Source organism: Sus scrofa, chromosome 7 (genome assembly GCF_000003025.6).
Source record: "Sus scrofa isolate TJ Tabasco breed Duroc chromosome 7, Sscrofa11.1, whole genome shotgun sequence".
Taxonomy (NCBI): domain Eukaryota; kingdom Metazoa; phylum Chordata; class Mammalia; order Artiodactyla; family Suidae; genus Sus; species Sus scrofa.
Genome location: NC_010449.5, coordinates 41,280,731 through 41,288,307, shown reverse-complemented (window position 1 = coordinate 41,288,307; position 7,577 = coordinate 41,280,731). Strand labels below are relative to the sequence as shown.

Below are 7,577 nucleotides of genomic sequence, written 5' to 3'. Positions count from 1 at the left end.
AGATTCCTTGAACTATTAGAAACATACTTGGTCGTCTTAACTTTATTTTTTCCAGGGAGTATGGTGCTTGCCCCCACCCGCTGCCACCTCCAAGGGAAATCTCTAGCAGTTGAGAGCAACCAATCACTTTGCCATAAGATCACCCTCTCTGTTCCCTGCTTTAACGAGCCCTCTCCACCCCATTCCAAATGCCGCCAGGGAAAAAATGAATGCAAATTAACTTAGAATGCTTTGAAAAGTGTTTCGTCCCTTCTTTCCACTTTCATTTCCATGACATGATATATTGTAAATCCAGAATGATATACAGGACAGCCTCCACTTTCAGACCAGAATCTGTCCTGCTCCAGGTTTATTTTAACTTAAAATTCAGCCCCTGTTTTGCTGTTTGCCACTGTAAAGCATGGAATGCTATATAAAGGAACATGCATCTTGCTCACAAGGCATTACAACTAATCTAAATCTATAAGGAATGGTATGACACTTAGATAGGCTACAAGGTACTTCTCTAGCAATCATTGTGGCATGAGATGAGCCAGCTTGATGCAGGAAAAAGAATAGTTACTTGATTGAGACTGAGAAGACTGGAATTTTCTTGAGTCTGAGTTTTCCACAGATCATCACTTTGACCTCAAAAAAAGCCATATGCTGTTAGCCTAAATTCCTTATCTACAATTAAATACCTATTGAAAGCAAACTCCAGTAGAATAAGTTGCTTGGGCCATCCATCGAGTCATTTGCAAATAATACAGTGTGACAGGGATCTGTGAGACAGACCTATAGGAGCCCTGAGGAAGAAGGCTTGACTCAACCTCCAAGGACTCTTACAATTACACACACACACACACAAACACGAAGAAAAATAATCCAATTAAAACATAGGCAAAGCCCCCCTCAAAAAAAAAATACTTTGGCAGAAATTTAATAAAATATGTGCATAATCCATATGAGGAAAGCTAGAAAACTCTGGTGAAGAAATCAAAGAAAAGCTAGATAAATGGATAAATTGTCTCTGTATAAGAAGACTAAATATGGAAAGATGTCAGTTCTTCCTAACTTGATCTTTAAATTCAATGCAATCTCAATCAAAATCCTAGCAAGTTATTTTGTAGATATTGACAAACAGATTCTAAAGTTTATATGAAGGGGCAGAAAGGTAAAAGAGCCAATATAATTTTGAAGAACAACACCAGAAAACTCACACTACCTGATTTTAAGACTTACTATAGGTCACCAGTGTGGCCCTAAAAAGCAAAAAAAAAGAGTGGGGTGGGGTGGGGGGAGTTCCCATTGTGGCACAGTGGAAACGAATCCCACTAGTATGCATGAGGATTCGGGTTCAATTCCTGGCCTTCCACAGTAGGCTAAAGACCTGGCATTGCCCTGAGCCGTGCTGTAGGTGCAAGGCTGTGGCTGTGGCTGTGGCCGGCAGCTGTGGCTCCAATCTGACCCCTAGCCTGGGAACTTCCATAGACCATAAAAAGCAACAACAACAACAACAACAACAAAAATAGACTTACTACAAAGCAACAGTCATCAAGACAGAGTGATATTGGTGCAAGAATAGATGAATAGCTCAATGGAACAGAATTGAGAGTCTGGAAATAGATCCACATAAACATGTATCATCAACTTTTTGGAGGGCCATGCCTTTCGTATGTGGAGGATCTTGGGCCAGGGACTGAACCTGTGCCACAGCAGTGACCTAAGCTGCAACAGGTGATGATGTTAGATCCTTAACCCATTGAGCCACACTGTAACTCCCTTTCATCAGCTTTTTGACACAGAAGCAAAGGCAACACAATAAAGAAAAGTTTGCCTTTTCTTTATTGTGTGCGGTGTGGGAACAACCGGACACCCATATGCAAAATCATCATCATCATTATCTACATACAGAACTCATACCCTTCACAACAACTAACTCGAAATGGATCATCAATCTACATGTAAAATGCAAAACTATAAAATTGCTAAGAGATAATACAGAAGAAAACCTAGATGACTTTTGGTATGATGAAGACTCTTGAGATAAAACACCAAAGACACAATCCATGAAATCAATTGATAGCTGGACTTCATTAAAATTAAAAACTTTTGCTGCATCAAGAGGATAAGATAAGCCACAAAATCAGAGAAATTATTTACAAAATACACATCCGATACAGAACTGTTGTTCAACGTATAAAAGAACTCTTAAAACCAAAAGAAACAATGAGAACAATAGAAAACAAACAACCCACTGAGGAAACAGGCAAAAAATCTGAACAGACATCTCACCAAAGAAGATCTATGGATGGCGGATAAACATACAAAAAAAAGTTCAACTTCGTATGTCATTAGGAATCTGTAAACATTTTTCTTTTGTGTCTTTTAGGGCCATACCCATGGCATATGGAGGTTCCCAGGCTAGGAGTCCAATTGGAGCTGCAGCTGCCAGCCTACACCACAGCACAGCAATGCAGGAGCTGAGCCGCATCTGTGACCTACACCACAGCTCACGGCAACGCCAGATCCTTAACCCACTGAGCGAGGCCAGGGATGAACCTGCATCCTCATGGATACTAGTCAGATTTGTTTCCTCTGAACCACAATGGGAACTCCAGTAAACTGTAAATTAAAGCAATAATGAGATACCACCACCCGCCTCTTAGAATGGTAAAATTCCATAATACTCACAGTACCCAGTGCTGGTGAGGATGTGGAGCAACGGGGAATCTCATTCCTTGCTGGCAGGCATGTAAACTCATACAGCCACTTTGGAAGACAGTTCGGTGGTTTCTGACAAAACATATTCTTACAATACAATCGAGCAATCATGCTCCCTGGCATTTGGTCAATTGAGTTGACATGCATGTTCACTCAAATCCTGAAGACAGCTGTTTATAGCAGGTTGATAGGTACTTGCTGACACTTGGAGGCAACCAAGATGCCCCTCAAATAGGGGAAGGGATAAAGAGACTGTGGTACATTCAGACCATGGAATATTATTTCATGCTAAACATAAAGGATGTTTCAAGCCATAAAAACACATGAAGGAACCTTAAATGCATATTACTAAATGAAAGAAGCCGATCTGAAAAGTCTATACAGTAAGCTGTATAATTCTTACTTGATGACATTCTGGAAAAGGCAAAACTATGGAGACAGTTAAAATGTCAGGGGTTACCAAGGGTTAGTGGCGAGGCAAGCTTGAACAGGAGGAGCACAGGGGGGTTTTAGGGCAGTGAAACTGAGCTGTAAGACACTATAATAGTGGATGTGTTATTATTTGTTTGCTAAAACTCAAAGTACAACACCTAAAAGCGGAACCCTAGTTTAAACCATGGACTTTAGTGGATAACAAAGTGTCAATGTCAGGTCATTTTTGTAACAAATGAACCACTCTGTGGGGGACACTGACAACAGAAGAGGCTGTGCCTTGTGTGGAGGCAAGGAAGTAAGTGAAAAATCTTTGTCCTTTCCACTCAATTTGGCATGAACCTTAAACTTAAAAAAAGAAAGGCTATTGAAAAAAAAAAAAATAAGGACACCTGCATCTGAGTGGTAAGAAAATGACCATGTTCCTTTCTTCACAGCTAAAACCTATCGAGGGCTACTGTGTACCAGGCATTGTGCTGGGTGCTTTACATGTATCACTTCATTTAATTCTCACATTAAATCTTGTGTTTTTCCAATGTTGCAAAATTTCTCTCATAAATATATTACTTCTACAACCAGAAAATCTTATTTGTAAATATATAGGTACATAATAGAGCCTATCAAGGTGAAGATCTTCAGGTTGATGAAGATTCTAGAAACTACCTAGCGGGAGTTTTGTTTAAAGGACTGAGGATATTTTACCTGGAAAGAAGGGCTTAGATTGAATGATCATGACTATCTTCACATATATGAACAACAGTCAGTTGGAAAAGGAACAGGACTATGTCTTCATGGCTTCAAAAAGCGAACTAGAACCAATGAGCGAAAATCCTAGGAAATCAGTTTGGGGCTTAATATAAGGATGCTCTTCCAGACAATTCTACCCAAAAAAGTAAGTCATCTAATCAGCAAGTGTTTATGGATTTGTGCATCTAGAACATGTTTGGAAGAGGAGGAGTGTGAGGTCATTTTCAACTCTGAAATCCTGTCTTTATGTATATTAATGCAGATTAGTTAGAGAGAAGAGCCAAGGTCTCCCCCTTTTTTTTTTTTTCTGTTTGTTTGTTTGTTTGTTTTTAAAAAGGATGCAATTCTGTGCCAACCTTGAAAAAAACAATGTGGTGTCTGGGTGAACAAAGAATAATTGTGAAACTTACATGTTGCTTCCATGCAATTTTAATATTGCTATCAGGAAGCAAAAAAGGCATAAAAAGTATAAGGAAAAAGGCCTATTTATGTAGCATTTAGAAAAATGACAGAACGGAAAACTGATTTACATCTTATTCACGCCCTCCCTCGGGTTGGTCTGAACACCCCCGCCTCTCCCCCCGCAGCCCTTCTTCCTTCAGTTTTCCCACCTGGCTCATTATAATCTTTTGCATTATTGGCATTCTTTTGTCATGAGATTCAACGCCACCCGTAAGCCACCTCTCTGAACTGCTTTATTTTGTAAAGCTGAGACTTCCGCCGGGGCTAAGTTTGTTGAGCAACAGATCTACCCAAGATTCCGCTTCACGTTCCCTGGTTTACTGTATGATACCAGCCTCCCACGCCTGTGTCACAGGCTCTCAGCACAACAGCAGTCCTTGCAGCCCTCCGTCCCCAGGTCCGGTGGCTGCGAATCCTGGCAAAGCCACGGCCCGCGCAGGGCACCTTCAGCCGCGAGGGCGGGGCCGGGCCCGGGGGCCAGGCGGCGGGCGCCGGGGCCCACCCAGCGCAACGCCCCAGGACCCTCTAGGGGCCTCTGGATTTTCCCTCAGTTAGCCCAGGTCAGGGGGGCTCCATCATCTTGTAGGCAGAGCCTCTCCTCCAGTAGTCCCCCCACCCCCCACAGTTTGCTTCTCTGACAGTTTCTTCTTGGCTGTCGCCGGCCAGTCACCTTAGCTTCAACATCAGCCCCCAGCCCAATCCGACGCCCCAGGTGGCCCCCTACCCAGGCCATGACCCCGAGGATCCTCTTCCCGCTGGAACTCTGGCGGGCAGGCTCTTAGCTCGGTCCTTAGGGGGTCTTCCCCCCTCCCGGGCACCCTGGCTGGAAAGGAGGGGGTGTGGGGCTGCGGGCAGAGGGGAAGCCCGGGAAGTGAAGCGGGTGGGGGCCGGGAAGGGCGCGGGGGTCAGGCGGGAGGAGAGCAGAGGAGGCCAGACGGGGGCTCTCGGCTTCCCGGGGTCTGATTGGAGGTTGGCCCGATGAGTCGGAGCTGGGGGCGCGCCCATCTCCGCTGGCTCCTGCGAGAGCCGCCGGCTCGGCCCCTCCCTGGAGCCGCTTTGTCCCGGGTGACGGCGGCGGAGGTTGCGGCGAGCAGCGGGCAGGAGGCAGAGACCCGTGGACCCAAGGAGCCCGAGACGGAGCCCGGGAGGCGGGGCGCGCCGCGCACGGCCCCACGCCCAGGCCCGCGGGCACCGCGCCCGTCCCCGCGCGCGCTCGCCCGGCCGCCAGGTGAGCCGCCGCGCCGCGCCCGCAGTCTCCGGCCCCGCAGACCCACCGCCCGAGCCGCTGCCTCCTCCTCCGCCGGCGCATCGCGGACGCCCAGCAGGTCGGTTATGTAACAGCGCCGGCCCTCCCGCCCCGGCACCCTGTCCTGTCCTGTCCTGCCCGAGCTGCGCTCAGCACCCTGGCTGGGCCGTGGGACCGCGGCGGTGGGCGGCGGAGCGCGGTCGGGGTAGCGGGCTGGGCCAGGGCCGGGGGGGCGGCGGCGTGGGGGGTGGTCTCCAGATTCGGTTCTCAGCCACCGCGGCCGCTGTGGGGACCAAGGTCCCGTGACCCCCCTCTAGAGGGCGCGGGTCTCAAGGAGCCCCTTCCCCATTCCTAATGGCCCACGCGTCCGCCTTTCCCGTGGCGGCGGCAGCAGCAGCAGGTGCAGAAGTGGAGGAGCGAGAATAACACCTGTGGTCCCTGGGACTGAGATTTGGAGAGGGGATTAGGAGAGGTGGTCTGGGCGCAGAGGGCAAACGGGAAATAGAAGGCTCCTTTCCCAGTGCTTAAAGGAAAGTGCTGGGGAGGGGAAGGTGCTTTGAGGCGCAGCGGGCTGGGAATTGTCCTGCCTGGGATTAGCCGGCTTGGGTCATCTAAAAATAACTTCAAGTTTGAAAAGTGAAATAGACGGGAGCGCAGTGTGCCGAGTTCGTCCTGCCCGTGGGATGCTTCGCTCCAGAAGTCACCAGAGGGAACAGGCAAATCCCAGCCGCCTGATCCCACCGCTGCCTTCTGGTCTCACTGGTTTCCAGGGTGTCTGGGTTTGACTTTTAGTTAATGATTTATTCTCCAAGGCACAGCTGTCTTTCTCTTATCCCAAAATGAATTATATCAGAGTGCATGCTTTGAATCTTTCCTACTTCCTACCTTAGGATAGAAGTGTTCAGTGGAGACCCCTAATGAGTCCACTGCCAAAGCCTTTTTTTTTTTTTTTTTTAATAACTATCCTTTTAGTAAAAATAAAAGTTTCTGGGCTCCCTTTAACATATGTCCCACAATTGGAGGTAAAAATGATAAAACTTTCCAGTCCACCCTTCTCTCTTCCCTAAGCCAGAAACCCACTTACCATACGGAGGGGAGGCTTTAGGAAAAGTAGGACATTTTTAATAACGCAGCTCAACTTTCACACATATTACATCAACACAAAACACAGGGCAAATGTATCACAGGCACAGGGCAACACTTGCTAAGTGGCCCCCTCCATTCTGTGAACCCAGTGAAGCTGGAAAAGCCTAGAAGCTGGAAAGGATCAAGAAGCAGGTCAGCACTAATAGTGCTACAAGGCAGGGGAGTGAACATTTGGCTGTTTTTCAGCCTATGCATTGATTTTCTTTAGCCTTAGAGCTATTATCTTAAGTACAACCAGTCTCATTGTTTGGAATTAGTATAAAATGTGAGTTGCACTTTGCATTCAGATCCACTGAAAATCAAATCAATGTTTGTTTGTTTTTTTTTACTTTTTCATTTTTATTTTTTTCCATTATAGCTGGTTTACAGCATTCTGTCAATTTTCTGCTGTACAGCAGGGTGACCCAGTCACACATACACATATACATTCCTTTTTCTCACATTATCATGCTCCACCATAAGTGACTAGATAGAGTTCCCAGTGCCATACAGCAGGATCTCATTGCTTATCCATTCCAAATGCAATAGTTTGCATCTATTAACCCCAAATTCCCAGTCCATCCTACTGCCTCTCCCTCCACCTTGGCAACCACAAGTCTGTTCTCCAAGTCCATGATTTTCTTTTCTGTGGAAAGGTTCATTTGTGCCGTATATTAGATTCCAGATATAAGTGATATCATATGATATTTGTCTTTCTCTTTCTGACTTCACTTAGTATGAGTCTCTAGTTCCATTCATGTTGCTGCAAATGGCATTGTTTTGTTCTTTTTTGGCTGAGTAGTATTCCATTGTGTATATATACTACATCTTCTTAATCCATTCATCTGTCAGTGGACATTTA

At 46.2% G+C, this 7,577-nt stretch overlaps 1 protein-coding gene across 2 annotated transcripts in view; it reads left to right on the top strand.

Annotated features, from left to right (window-relative positions):
* Positions 5,439-7,577, top strand: part of RCAN2 (regulator of calcineurin 2) — a 303,056-nt gene continuing 300,917 nt past the window's right edge. Inside the window, exon 1 of one of the 2 annotated variants that reach the window (XM_021098802.1) lies at positions 5,439-5,669. The gene's annotated coding sequence lies outside the window, so the exon portion shown is untranslated. The remainder of the gene's footprint in view (positions 5,670-7,577) is intronic. The other variant, XM_021098801.1, reaches the window with a different exon arrangement.